The sequence below is a fragment of the Grammomys surdaster genome, unplaced genomic scaffold, assembly GCF_004785775.1.
Source record: "Grammomys surdaster isolate TR1022 unplaced genomic scaffold, NIH_TR_1.0 126035, whole genome shotgun sequence".
Lineage (NCBI taxonomy): Eukaryota > Metazoa > Chordata > Mammalia > Rodentia > Muridae > Grammomys > Grammomys surdaster.
Window position 1 is genome coordinate 3741186 of NW_021620848.1, and position 15038 is coordinate 3756223.

A 15038-nucleotide genomic window follows, 5' to 3' on the forward strand; every position below is an offset into this window, starting at 1 on the left:
TTATAAAATCTTTTAAACTAAAAGGTTTTTTTTTAGTATGTCTATAGAGTCATGAGTGAATGCCATGATATAATTCTGGAGCGTTTTATTACCCTAGAAAGAAACTGTAACAGTCACTCCTCATTCTTTCAAACTCTTCGAACCCTAGGTAATCACCAATCTAATTTCAGTTACTTTAGATTTACTTGTTCTGGCCATTTCATATACATGAAGTAATACCTATGCCTTTGCGTATATAGCTACTTTTCCTTTGTATAATTGTTCCAAGGATTATTGTATTTTCTTTGTGGGTACTATTTCATTTGTTTGTTTTTATTTTGAAACAGGATTTCTCTGTGTAGCCCTGGCTGGCTGGAACTTACTCTGTAGAACAGGTTGGAACTCACATAAATCCACCTGCCTCTGCCTCTGGAATGCTAGGCTTAAAGGTGTACACCACCAGTGCCTGGCTTTCCTTCCTTCCTTCCTTCCTTCCTTCCTTCCTTCCTTCCTTCCTCCCTCTCTCTCTCTCTCTCTCTCTCTCTCTCTCTCTCTCTCTCTCCTTCCTTCCTTCCTTCCTTTCTTTCTTCCTTCCTTCTCCCTCCCTCCCTCTTTCTCTCTTTCTTTCTTTCTTTCTTTCTTTCTTTCTTTCTTTCTTTCTTTCTTTATATTTCAACACAGAGTTTCTCTGTGTAGCCTTGGCTGTAAATCTGTAGACCAGGCTGCCTGTGGTCATATTCCATTATGTACATGTACCACATCTTACTCCTTCCTTCATCAGTTGTTAGGTGTTTTGGTCATTTCTCCCTTTCACTGCTAAAATGTTAATATGAACATTTAGTGTGAGCATGTGCTTCATCTCTCTTGAGTATTTATACCTAAGAAGAATTGCTACGTTTTATTTGATAACTCTTAAAATAATTTTCCAAAACAGTTATGCCACCTGATGTAAATTGGTATCTCCGTGTGGATCTGATTTAATCCAAATTAAATCTGTAGAAAACATAGGGTCAAAGCAGAAAAGATAGGTTTCTCAGAAGAGGCTGAGGCTTGAACTGATAAAAAGGGAAGATAGAAGGGTGTTCTTAAAGGAAGAGTAATGAAAATCCTATGGCTTGAAAGTGGACATGAGCCTATCTCACTGTTGTCAAGCATAGAGAAACAGCCTTGCTTCTTTTTAAAAATTAGAAATTTTGGAAACACTTCATACATGTATATGATGTATTTTGATCATATTTCTCACCATTACATTTTCTTCTCCTAGACTTCACCTACTTTCATGTTTCTCTTTGTGTATGTATGTCCCACTGAGTTCAGTTAGGGTTGCCTGCTTGAGCATGGGTGAGCAGCTTTCTTTTTATCTTCCTTTCCTTTCCCTCCCTCCCTCCCTCCCTCCCTCCCTCCCTCCCTCCCTCCCTCCCTCCTTCCCTCCTTCCCTTCCTTCCTTTCTTCCTTCCTTCCTCTCTCTCTCTTTTTCTTTCTTTTTTTAATGAGATTAAAAAAAAGATTTATTTATTTTATGTATGTGAGTACACTGTCACTGTCTTCAGACACACCAGAAGAGGTCATGGGATTCCATTGCAGATGGTTGTAAGCTACCATGTGGTTGCTGGGAATTGAACTCAGGACCTTTGGAAGAGTGGTCAATGCTCTTAACCACTGAGCCATCTCCAGCCCCAGCTTTGTTTCTTAACATAGCTCTGCTCCCATTTGTTTTTGTACTGCTCTATAAAAGGGGCTTGGTGCTCCTTGTGACTTCGAGCAGCACAAAAAAATCCCTGTGTATCCAGTTTGTGTGTCCCGCTGTGTATGTGTGTCTCACTGAGTTCAATTAGGGTTGCTTGCTTTAGCATGAGTGAGCAGCTTGCTTGCTTCCTTGCTTGCTTCCTTGCTTGCTTCCTTGCTTCCTTCCTTGCTTCCTTCCTTGCTTCCTTCCTTGCTTCCTTGCTTCCTTGCTTCCTTCCTTCCTTCCTTCCTTCCTTCCTTCCTTCCTTCCTTCCTTCCTTCCTTCCTTCCTTCCTTCGGAGTTGAGATGTGACTTTTCTTGTACTTTCCCCCTTTAATGCCTCTTCCCTTTCCAGTACAGTGCTTCCATCCCAGCCTGAGTAGATAGATGGTAGAAGGACGTGGAATGGTGGAAGATAAAATCTTTAGGAGATTGGGCTGTTACTAGAGCCTGGAGTCAGCCTGTTGAATTTCTATGAATTTTCAAACAGTGTTTTTGTATTATTCTGTGCTTCCAGTCTGAGCTGTCACAGTCAGGAAGATTAAAACAGAGAAGGTAAATGTTTTTATTCAGGCTGTTAAATCTGTATGAGTTCCTGGCTGGAATGCTGGTTGCAGTTTCAAAGGTTAACATTTTTTTTCATGGCCCTTGGAGAACTAATCCCTGGATTTGCAATGTCCTTTTTGCTTTGGAGGACTTTGTTGGAACTTAGAGAGATAAATAAGGAAGAAACAACTAACCAACCAACCAAAGTTGATCTCTGTTACTCTTACTGAATTCGTTCATTCCAGGCACAGTCATGTGTCACATAAGGATATTTTGGATAGGGGCTGATGGATCTGATATGCAATAAAACCCTATAGTGGCTTTTCTGTGATGGTCAAATATTACCCAACAACATATTTCTCCAGAATACATATTTTCATTATGTATTTAAGTATTGAGAAGAAACTAAATTCTCTCTCTCTCTCTCTCTCTCTCTCTCTCTCTCTCTCTCTCTCTCTCTTTTTCTTTTTTGAGACAGGGTTTCTCTATGTAGTCATGGCTCTCCCTGGAACTCATTTTAGTTTTGTAGATCTCGAACTTAGAGATCCACCTGCCTCTACCTCCTGAATGCTGAGATTAAAGGTGTGTGCCACTACCATTGGGTAGCAGATTTTTTTAAAAAAGCATGTTCCAAATAAAAGCAAGAAAGAATTATGTTTAGGATGTATTTGTTCCTGTTGAAAAGGCAGGTGACATTCCAAGAATTTGTCTGTTAGGTTATATTCCATTTAGTTAAATACATACCAGCAGTGTCTTGAGCAGTGGCATTCCAGACAGAGAAGACTTTGCAAAAGTCAGAGGGAGATAAAAAGGTGAAATATAGGAAGGGCATGAATATGAATATATGTATGTATATATATACATACATACATACATACACACACATACACATGGACACAGATTACAGGATGTGGACTTGAAAAAAAATAGGCTTGTGCAATTGAAGAATTCAGTGAACACTGTAATGGGATCTTGCTAGGGCTTTTAAGTACACTACTAGCAGCAGCAGGTTAGTGTGCAGTGACCAAACAGTGACATCCCTGGGTTGCTTAAAGTAATCCATTGGAACATGAGGAAAAGACTTATTTTAATGATAACTTTCAGGACTTCTGTATTTTCTAATTTATCGGTAAGACAATGAATCATTAGAGTTAATAGGTGGATATGTGTAAAGTATGTTGCTTAGTTTTTACTGACAGGAATATGTGTGGGAAAAGGAATGCTGATGGATTGTGGAACTATGCAATAGTTTATGCTGCAGGAGATGAAGGTCTGATCTGAGGTTTTGTCAGTGGAAAGAAAAGGGTTGGATTTCAGGGAGATTTTAGGTAGATGTGACAGGAGGTTATGGACCTCAGAGATGAGTGAAGATGATGTAAAGTTAGCTAAGTTATATTTAAAATCAGATGTTCATAAGGTGAGGATCAGTGCAGGGCATATTTACATTTGGGAGAAGGTGTTTTGGTCTGCAGTGAGAAAGGAAGCATTTTGTTTGTTTTGTTTTTCTTTTTAATGTGTAACCCTGGCTGTACTGGCGCTCACTCTGCAAACCAGACTGGCCTTGAACAGAGATCCATCTGCCTCTGCCTCCCTGGTGCTGGGGTTAAAGGTGCTCACCATTACCATCTGGGGAAGGGAAAGAGCCTTTACAAGCCCCACAGTGAAGGCATGAGCTCTGATAGACAAGTAAGACTTAAAGTGGTCAAGAAAGAAATCTGTTCATGGCAGATTTAGAAAGAGAAAGCAACAGAAGGAAATACTTTTTGAACTTGTTAGCCACAGGAAAGGTTTCAGGCATGTTGCATTGATACTGCTTAGGCCTTGTAAATAAATGGATGGACGGAAGGAAATCAGTTTAGAAAGGTGCTGTTTGAGTCCTAGCTGAGCTTGTACTCCAAGGTGTGAAGCTGGAATGAAGGATATAGTGCTGAAGTAGCACCCCCTCCCACAAATGTCTAGAAGACATAACCAGCTCAGAACTTGTATACTGTCTCTCGATGCTAAATTCTGAGTCTCTCTTCAAATCCCCCCACCTGTGTGTGTATAGGTGTATAATTTGTAAAAGAAAGTGAATATGTCATATAAAGGGCTGCGAGGATCAAAAGAGGTCTCTAGCCCTCAGCAGAGATGTAATTATCTAGACAGCTATCAGGAGTATTGCTTGTTGAGGAAAAAGCATGCTTATATGGAAAATCTGAAGTTTAAAAGGGTTGAAAGAAAGCAAATGCATTGATATATATCTATATCTATATCAATGGATATATATATCAGTGTATTTTTAAAAAAAACATATTTGCTTAAGATACATGGTATGTTTTACTGGATTTATTTGAAGGCCTGAGACCCTGATATCTAAAAATCATTCTTCCTCTGTTAGCTGGGGAGATCAGATGAACATGTAAATAATCAGAATGCAACACTTTAGAACATTTTATGTTCTCATAAATACTGGACATTTTTATTCCATTTTCTAAAATACATCAATAATTTATATTTTATTTTAGCTGGTATTAATGTTCAGTCACTTCCCATGGTGCTTAGAGTTATATTTTTAAAACTGCTTATATATTGGAAAATAAACATTTGTAAAAATAGTTCGGCATAATGAGCTCCCACATCCTCTCATTACTCAGTTTCAACCCAAGTTAAACTCAGTTTAATTTATAGCTTTAGTTTCATTAATAGGTAATGGCTTGTAATTCCCTCTTCCATCTTCCAGTGTCCTGGATTATTCTGAATCAAATTCCAAATGACACATTTCATTCTTAAATATTTCCCTGCCCCTGGAAGATATGAAAGATCTTTTTAAATGATAATGCCACATCTAAAATATCTACAAGAGTTCTTTATTAAGTTGTATTCTTAAATACCTATTCAGCATTTCATGATTTTCTTGGCTTAAAAATGTTTCGTTTATTAGGAGTTTGTGTATGATGTATGGGTAAGTACATCATGGATAATATGGTGTGTTTGTGTGTAAGTCAGAGGACAACTTTGTGGAGTTGGTTTTCTCCTTGCATCTGGAGATAGAACTCAATGCTCAGGCTTGTTCAGATGGCAAGCACCTTCATTTACTGTGCTATCTTGCCCTCTCTCCATTTTAAAAAAGAGATTTGTTTGAATACACTGGTGTCATACACTGTATCTAGTTGGTATCTTATAAATCTTTTTTCCTTTTTGCAATTTTTTTTTTCTTTTTGTGTTTTGAGACAGCCCTAGCTATCTTAGAACTCACTATGTAGACTAGGCTGGCCCTGAGTTCACAGAGACCTGCCTGACTATGCTTCCCAAATGCTAGTATTAGAGGCATATGCCACCATTCCTGGCTCTACAATTTAGTTCTTACAGAAAAGTTAGCTATTGGTCCTATGTAATTTCCATCAAATCCTCATGGTTTATTTAATATGTTCCTCTATCTTTTATATTTCCTATAACTTGGATATTAGAATGAGTGATTTGATGAGATTCAAGTTTATTTTCTTGGCAAGAGTACATACATGGTAATGGACTTCTACCAGGAGGCACATGGTAGGTATCTGGTTCACTCTCCTGGTTTAACTGGCTAGGGTGGTCAAGTACCATAGTCTGTTTCTATTATATCTTCTTCTGTTAGTTGGAATGCATGAATGCTTCTATAAAGAAAATCTTTTCCTTATCAACTTTTCAATGCCCTTATGTACAGTTCACACCAGAAATACAGGATGGATGCTTGTTTTCCTTTATGAATTTTCATATAGATTCCTTGAATTTTCAGAAGGCAATTTTTTTTATTGGGGGGAGGGGAGTGTTACTTTAAATGCACTTATGTAATCTTATTTGGGCCCCCAGGCTATCACAGTTATTATCCTTGCTGATGTTGAATTTGTCCCTTTTTTGGTTGTTGTTTATTGGGAATTTCAAGTAAATTCTTGGTTCTTTTGACAGATCCTAGGAGTTTCTGAGAGGTATTTTTGCTGTTGTCATAAGATGTTCTAGGATCATCATAAGTGTTTATTGCTCCAGACCTGTATTCTCTTGGGAGTCTTATCTACTTATGGTGGGAAATGGCCTTAGTAATCTTGATTTGGGCTTTAGGAATTTTATTTTTCATGTGGGAAGGTTTGCTATTGTGTTGGTTGTTATTTTTAAGGTTTTCCAGAGGTCAAAACTAGGAGATAGATAGATAGATAGATAGATAGATAGATAGATAGATAGATAGACAGATAGAATGAATGAATGAATGAATGAATGTATGTATGTGTACTTAAGATGAACTATATTATTCTGGGCATGGTGCCACACACTTTTTAATAAAAAGCCCAACTCTTGAGAGGGTGAAACAAAGGAATTTTGAGCTTTGGCTAGTCTGAGCTACATAGTGAGGCCTGTCTTAACAATAAAAGTGTGCATTGTTTGCTATATTCATATCAATCTTTTCCAGTTTCAGATACAGCAGTTTTGCTTACTTTCATCACCCTTACAGCTCAGTCTGCCAGACTATGCTCAAAGACTTAATTTTTCACAACTCTGGCTTTTTCCGTAATGCCCAGGCTATTCAGCAGCACCAGCATTGCCGCCAGCAGTTGGACTGCTAAAACTAGTTATTATTATTTTAATACTATTTATTATTGTTGTGGATCTGATGTGTGTGCCTGCGCTTCTGTGTCACAGTGTTCATGTGGAGGTCAGAAGACAACTTTGTGGAGTTTGAGCTCATCTTCTACCTTTATGTGGGTTCCAGGAACTGCACCAGGTGGCCAGGCTTACAAATCATATACTTTTACCTGCTGAACCATCTCCTTTGGAACTGGCATTACAGGTGGTTGTAAGCTGCCCAGTATTGGTGTTGGGAACTGAACTTGAGTCCTAGGAAGCCTATTAAGTGCTCTTCATCCCTGTGCTATCTCTGGACTATTATTATAGATTTATGTTTATTTTCCTTCCTCCTGCCCACCCAGGAAGGGAGAGGAAGAGAGAAAAAGTGAAAGAAAGTGAAGCAGTCATGTCCCTTGGTGCATATATGCACTCTTGGGAATTGGTTCACTCCTTTCACCTTGTTTTTGAGTAGAGTCTTTAGTTCTTTCTGCCACTGCACTATATAGGTAAGCTTTCAGCCAGTGCAGTTGCTGCCTCCTGTTTTACTCTATTGAGTACTGGGGCTGGGATTACAAATGCAGCCACTGTTAAGTTTTTTATGTAGGTTGCTTAGCAAGTACTTTTACCCACTGAGTCATCTTGAAGGCCCATTATTATTTAATTTGGTAGGTTTTTGTTTGTTTGGGTCCATGGTTATAAAGAATGTATAGTCAAATTACTTTGTGGTGTGTCACCAACTTGAAATATAATTGGCTTTAAACAGTTTTAATCTTTTGGGGAGTTGCTTTTTTACATTTTTTAAGCTCAAGGGATAATTTTAATAGAGTTTAAAAGAACAACCCTAGGGCAGGCAAGCCATAAATCTCAGCACCTGCCCAAGGAGGAAGATGGAGAAAAGGAAGAGAGAAAACCATGCCCTTTGTAAGCATCCTGCATGGTGGAAGTGAGAGATAGATAGCTTTAGAGAAAAAGAGAAACCAAGACGTTACAGCCAGTATTGCAAAGAAAAAGAGAAAAAGAAGAGAAACAGAAAGTTAAACTTCTGAATTAGGAAGGTGGGCAGACCTAACAGAGCTATATGCTGCAGGTCGATAGGGAACTGCTGGAATTGCTTTTAGAAGATAATTGAACTTGTTTTTATCATCACATATAATATAGCTTCAAAGATAATGCTACAGAAGAGGTATATTCATAAAAGTATCCCTGCTCCAGTCCCCTTTGCTTCTCCTCTCCATAGGTAACTAGTTTGATTTTAGACTTTTATTTGTCATTCCACTAAAAGTGAATACAAAAGGCAAAAATGCTGTATATTCATGAATTTTCATGCCAGGCCTTCAAATTCTCTTTTGACTTTTTCTCATCCTGTAAAGAGATGGTTCTTAGCAATGCATAGAAACTACCCTTCCTCCTCTATACACAGCATAGAATTCTATTAAGTAGGTGGACCATGGTTTATTCAGTCTGTCTCATATGATGATTATTTAAGTTAACAAATGCTGCAGAATTAAGTACTCTTGAGTACAGTGTGTATATTGTACTTTTTAGGATGGACTAGTGGGTCAAATGAAAGTTTAGGACTGGGGGTATTGTAGCTCATTGGTGAAACTTGGGTGACATGCCCAAAACTTTTGGTTTGATCACCAGTGCTGGAAGAAAAACAGTAAGTCATTCTGTAATTTTGCTAGAAGTTCTTTTCCACATGATTTGTGTTAGCTCACATTGTCACAGAAAAGTGCTGTTAAGCTTATAGTTTTGTCAACAGAATATATTTGTGTCAGACCTTATAAGGTGTTTTGATTGGGCTGGGGATATAATGCAGTAGAGTGCTTGCCTGGCATGGGTTTGATCCTCAGTATGGCACAGAAGAGGTGCTCTGATGTGTATTCTTAATCCTAGTACTCAGTAGATTACTGCAGGAAGATCAGAAGTTCAAGGTTATCTTCTGCTATATAGTGAGTTGGAGGCTTGTTGGGACAACCTGAGACTGTCACAAAAATCTTTGAAATCAAAGTTTTAAGTACACAAAATCAAATCTTTTATAAATTCATAAATTAACAAGCCCTCTCCCCTGCTCTTTTCCAGTCCTATTTGGAGACAAACTCTTGTTAACCAATCCTATTTTTAGTTGTGTTGATTCACCCCTAACCCTAGATAAATCTGTCTGTTAATTAATCTTACACAGTAACTACTGATTCCCTAATTTGTAAGGGAGAAGTATTACCTAGACTTGCTTGTCTACATTCTGTAAGCTAGACTTATACTTTATGTGATAACTTGATTTTTAAAATGTATTTATTTATTTTAGTGTTTTGAGACAGGATTTCACTTATGTATCCCAGACTGGCCTTGCATTTATGATCCTCCTGCCTCTGCCTCATGAGTGTTGAAATGATAGGAATATGCCTTTATTTAAGTTTTGATGTATGACCAGAGCCAAGTTTTCAGTGATTCATCTTTGTCTTAATTCTAGAAGTAGAATGTTTGTTGTGAATATTTAAAAATAAGAATTTAATTCTATTAGGGCATATAAGGCATTAGAATAATATTTTTTTCCTATTTGGAGAAGAATGTTAACAGTAGGGCTTAGTGAACTTTTCTTACAGTTCATTCAGAATTTAACATTATCTTACTCCTACCTTTATTATTAGCTTCATGTCTATATTTAAACAGTTTCACATTTATTTGTGCAAGACAGTAAAGTCTGCCATTTCCTTGGAGGATCTTGTTTCCTAAAATAGTATTCTTTTTCTTCCCTTCCTCTTCCTGGATTTCCTAGTCCATCTTTTTCTGGTTTTATTTTTTCCTTACATTATTTGCTTTTATCATATCCTTTTTAACTCAAACTTGAAATGGTTCTGAGTGACCCTGGGCATAGTAGTGCACAGTTTTAATTTCAGCACTCCAGAGGCATAGGCAGGTGTTATGTCTTTGAGTTTGAGGCCAGCGTGGTCTACATGATGAGTTCCAGGACAGCTAGAACTACATAACAGAACCTGTTTCAGAGAGAGAAGGGGGGGAGGGTGCAGAGAGAGAGGCACAGAGAGAGACACAGAGAGAGAGAGAGACATAGAGAGAGACAGAGATTTTAATTGATTGATTTGATTTTTGGAAGTTCCTCCCCTTGCCTTCTAGGGTCCCCTCCCTTGCTTTCTGTTTCAATCTGTATAGTCAATTGTATTGCAATCCTGGCAGGCTCTTGTCACTACTTTACTGAATTGATTCCATTATCTCCTAGTCTCTGGGCTATCGTTTTTTGCTTTAATTTGTCTGCTGGAACACAAGTTCAAGTTGTTGTAGGAGACAGAGCAGCAGCAAGCTTGTAGGAGTGCTTAAAAAGTAAACTGAATTTTGACAACTGGTAACAAATGCCTTCATTCTCAACTTTGATTAATAATTTATATGGGGATGGATGTTTAGGGTTGCAGGATTTCCCCTCAACTTTACCTTTTGGGGATGTAGAGTACTTGCAAGATACCCAGGACCACACACACATACACACAAAAGTAAGAATGCCAGGAGATATGGACCATAGGGGAAGGAAGGGTATAAAGCAATTGAGATTTTCTGGAGCAAATGACTATGTTGATTGTGTTAAGTGTCATGTTACTGTTCATGGGGAACTTTTAGAATTAAAACTGGCCTCAAACTCGGATATGCCTTTCTCTGCCTCCTGAGTGCTGAGATTAAAGAATTGTGCCATCATGCCTGGCTGATGTTGACTTTTTAAAACATTTATAATATTTATGTGGTGTGTGTGTGTGTACGTACGTACATACATACATACATACATGCACTTGCCATGGAATATGTGTAGTGGTCAGAGGTCAGATTTTCTGGAATTCTCTTCTTTTACTATGTGAGTTCTGGAGATCAAACTCAAGTAAATCATTAGACTTAGTCATAAAATGTCTTTGCCTGCTGAGTCATCTCACTAGCTTTGGGTTTCATTTATTTGTTTATTTATTTGAGACAGGGTCTCACTGTTTAGCTCAGGTGGGCCTGGAATTTACTTTGTAGACTAGGCTGGCCTCAGATTCAAAGAGATTCACCCTACCTCTGTTTTGAAAGTGCTGGGATTAATGGTATGCACCTTTATATATAAACCTGGGTTTTGTTTTTAAGAACATTAAATTAGGAATCTATATGCAATTTTAACTCCCTCTATTTGTGTTGGTCATAGTTCCATATGACTAATAATCCTCAAATTATTTGGCTTTAGCAGTTCCCTTTGGGATTATAAATGTTTTTTATTTTTGTTTTGGCTTATGTTGTTATACTGTATCTGTGCAGTAAACACTGAGCATCATCAGAGAATGGTGATCTAGAATGTGCTCATCTAGCTGGAAAGAGTAGTCTAGGTTTTTTGATTGTTGTGACCAGAATATAAAACCCAGCAACTCGTCCACTCACCACTGAAAGTTGCTTCTGTCTACCTGTCTGCTGGTTGGCACTACAGGATGGGTAGTTAGGGTCTGGAATTAAGGAGGAAGAAATTTATGGTGTCCTGATGACCTACTTCTTAGTATTTTCTCAGGTAAATTGGACTGACCTTCCACCTTGGTCTGACTTCCTCATCTGAAAAGTTTCACATTGCACAGGCAAGAATAATTTATCAGAATATAAGTTGCAAATTATTAGTTCACTGCTGCTTAAGCATGCTCAGGTGATGGAATATCTCAGCGTCATGGTATTATGTGTAATGCTATGAAATATTTATATACTTTAAACTTCAAACTACATTTTCTCTCTAAATGAGATGCTATTTTATATTGTATTTCAGAATAGAGAGGAACAGGTGAGAATGGGTTAGGAACAACTTATAGTAAGAAAAATTCAAATTATATTACCTTATTTTAAAGTATAAATTGGGAAAAGGCCATTTTGGACCTTAATCTATGTCTAAAACCTCCAGCACTTCTGGAAAGTTTATTGGAGAATCATTAAATTAGTTGACTATGAGAGAGGGACGAGAAGCTGGAACAAATGAAGACAGACCACACCTTCCCATTGGTGAGCTATTGAATGTTGTTCTCTGAGCACAACTGCTATTATCATTTTCATCAGAAGCAGCTGTGACTACTTAAGCATGTCTTTTGTGCATATTGCCCTGTCTCACAGGAGGGGTTAGATAGGGTCATGAGACCCTCACCTGAGAAGTCTCTGCCAGGTATATACTCTTCTACCCTACCTGCATGTGGTCTTGTGGCCTTATGAGAAGCCAGCCTATACAGAGGATGGAAGATTAACTGAAGTAAAGAATTCATGCATCAAGGAAAAATCATCCATGCTGGGTTGAGACTCATATTAGTATGGCTGCTTTCAGGTCACCCATGTTCTGTTAAGAAAGCCCAGGAAATTTACTGGTTCCCAAAGTTGGCCTTTGTGGATTTGTATATCTATTATTGGTACCCTACCTCAGGGATGGGGACTAGCATTTGTTTATCTCTTTCTGTAGAAACTAATAAATGAGAAGGAAGAACTGACCTTGTTCTTGAGGGATAGAATTGTTTGAGTGATAACTAATGATAACTAAAGATATACAACATACAGTTAGAAAATAGTTTAGAGCCTGCCACATAGTAAGGCTGTTAATAAGTGTTGGCTGCCACTGCTGTGCCACTGTTCTTTGGTAGAGAAGGTAGTAGATATTTAGAAATTATTGGCATGAGTGAAAGAGCTGAAGTTGTGAGAATTAAGACTGAGTAGAGCAAAGTGAGATTCAAGGTTTGAATTGAGGGGAAGGGACAGATTTTAGTAGTCTGTGTGCTTAATGGAAGTAGGAATCTAACAAGGACAACTTGGTTTCATGGTGGGTTGTTGATGTCCTTTAAGGAGATTGTTTTGATGGTAGGTGCCGATTTACTAAATCAATGCAGAAAACATTGTCTTTGATACCTCCTTCTTGTTTATCCCCCTCTCCTATTCTAAACTACTGTTAACTTTAATTTTTAAAAAGATTTATTTTTATTTGTGTGTGTGTTTGTGTGTGTGTGTATGTGTGTATGTGTGTGTCCACTGAGGCCAGAAGAGCACATCGGATTCCCTGGAGCTGGAGGTGGTTGTGAAGCTACCCAATATAGATGCTGGGAAATGAACTACAGCCTTCTTGTAAGGTCAGCAAGTATTCTTAACCACTGGGTTATCTCTTCAGCCTTAAATTTACATTAAGTAGATACAAAATATAAATTATAAGAGAATAATTTGGGCCTTATCAAAAATAAAATTTGCAGTTTACAGCCATGAGTATGCTCAGACTACAGAAGAGGCTTGCCTCTAGTGTCCTCCTCTGTGGTAAAAAGAAAGTCTGGTTGGATCTCAATGAGACCAATGAAATCACCAATGCCAACTCCGATCAGCAGATCAAGAAGCTGATCAAAAATGGGCTGATCATCTGGGAGCCTGTGACTGTCCATTCCCTTGCTCGCTGCCGGAAAAACACCTTGGCCCGACGGAAGGGCAGGCATATGGGCATAGGGAAGAGGAAGGGTATTGCCAATGCTTGGATGCCTGAGAAAGTGACCTGGATGAGAAGGATGAGGATCCTGCGCCGGCTCCTCAGGAGATACCGGGAATCTAAGAAGACTGACCACCCTATGTATCACAGCCTGTACCTGAAGGTCAAAGGGAATATATTAAAAAACAAGCAGATTCTCATGGAGCATATCCATAAACTGAAGGCAGACAAGGCCCAAAAGAAGCTACTGACTGACCAGCCTGTGGCTTGCAGGTCTAAGACCAAGGAAGCACTGGGAGGAGTGCCTCCAGGCCAAGAAGGAAGTGGTCATCAGGACTATGTCCAAGGAGGAAGAGACCACGAAATAAAGCTTCCCTCATGTCTGTACATAGATAGTGGCCTGGCTGTGGCCTCCCATGGCTCAGTCATTAAAATAAAAAATGCCTTAAAAAATAAAATCTTTTGCTTTTTAAAATTTGCCTTTAAAATAATGAAAAGAACCTACAGATGTCTAAAAATCTCACATATTTTACTAGCTCTTAGAATTTTTAATGCTTCCTTCATATATAACATATATTGTATTGGCTATGACTTGCTAAGATCAACAACCCAAGATCTGAATAGACATAATTAAGGAAGATAAAAACATTATGGTAAATAAGCACCTGGAAAACTTCTCAGTGTCACTATTTATTAGGAAAATGCCAATTAAAAGTACAATGAAAAAGTGTGCACACTCCTGATATGATGACGAAAATGGAGAAAGACTGGCAGTCTCATTAGTGAAGATGTAGCAGACACTGAACCCTAATATGCCATCACCTCATTCAGAGGTGAGCTCTGGAGTTGAACTTCCATCTGTGCTCTTTCCCCAGCCCTCAGTTTTGGTCATGGCAGACAGTGCTGGATGTTTTTTTAGCCCTGTTCAGCTGTACCTTCATGCATCCTCATGACTCCATCTATAGTCTGAGTCAGCGTGGGAGGAGAAGATCATTCTCTGCATGACCTGTTTCTCTCCTTGAGTTGCAGTTAGCTGGCCTCACATTAGTTTTGGGGCTTATTTGATTCCATCTTGTGGGATAATGGAGAAAGAGTGGCCAGCTGCTTCAGTGGTACTGAGTTGAAGTTGTCTACCCCAGCCAGCCTGCTACTGTTTACTTTCTAGGTTCTATGAATTTTACCCTGGTTTTACATGCATAGCTGTGGGGACAGGGTGGAATGTGCTTATGACATTTACCTGGAACACAAGTATATTAATTTCTTTTTTAAAATTTTTCAGTGTAGTCATTAGGCTGCTCCAGGGTGTGAGTGTGTTGTTCTGGAAAATGCTCATCTACTTTCAACAAAGAACTATGGGAAGGTAGGGACCTGGGAAAGTAGATAAGGCATTAAAAGCAGTTGTTGGTTGTGTACCATGCTGTTCTCCCCTTGGGAATAGTGATAGATCTTATGCTACATGAACCTTTTTGCCTTTTTTTTTCCTCTTCAGATAGGCTTTTACTAAGTTGTCCAAACTGACCTCCAGTTCCCAGATCTTCCTGCCTCAGCTTCTCAAGTACTAGGTTTATAGGCATGCAATGCCATACTCTGTCCCTTTTGTGGCAGTCTGAACCCTATTTAATGTAATTTCTTCAGATTCACTAATTCTCTCTCTTTGATTGTATTTTCTCCGTAGCCATTTGTTGAAATACATGTTTTTGAGTTATTCTTACTTTGAGAAACATTTATTTTGGTTTTGTTTGGTTATGTCATAGTTTC

General features: G+C 38.5%; 1 protein-coding gene and 1 pseudogene across 2 annotated transcripts in view; both read left to right on the forward strand.

The window, feature by feature from the left end:
* The window catches only part of Dennd1a (DENN domain containing 1A), a 473969-nt gene that overhangs the window by 5109 nt on the left and 453822 nt on the right, over nucleotides 1–15038 (forward strand). The gene's annotated exons all lie outside the window — the stretch shown is intronic.
* LOC114610206 lies at nucleotides 13066–13648 on the forward strand (annotated as a pseudogene).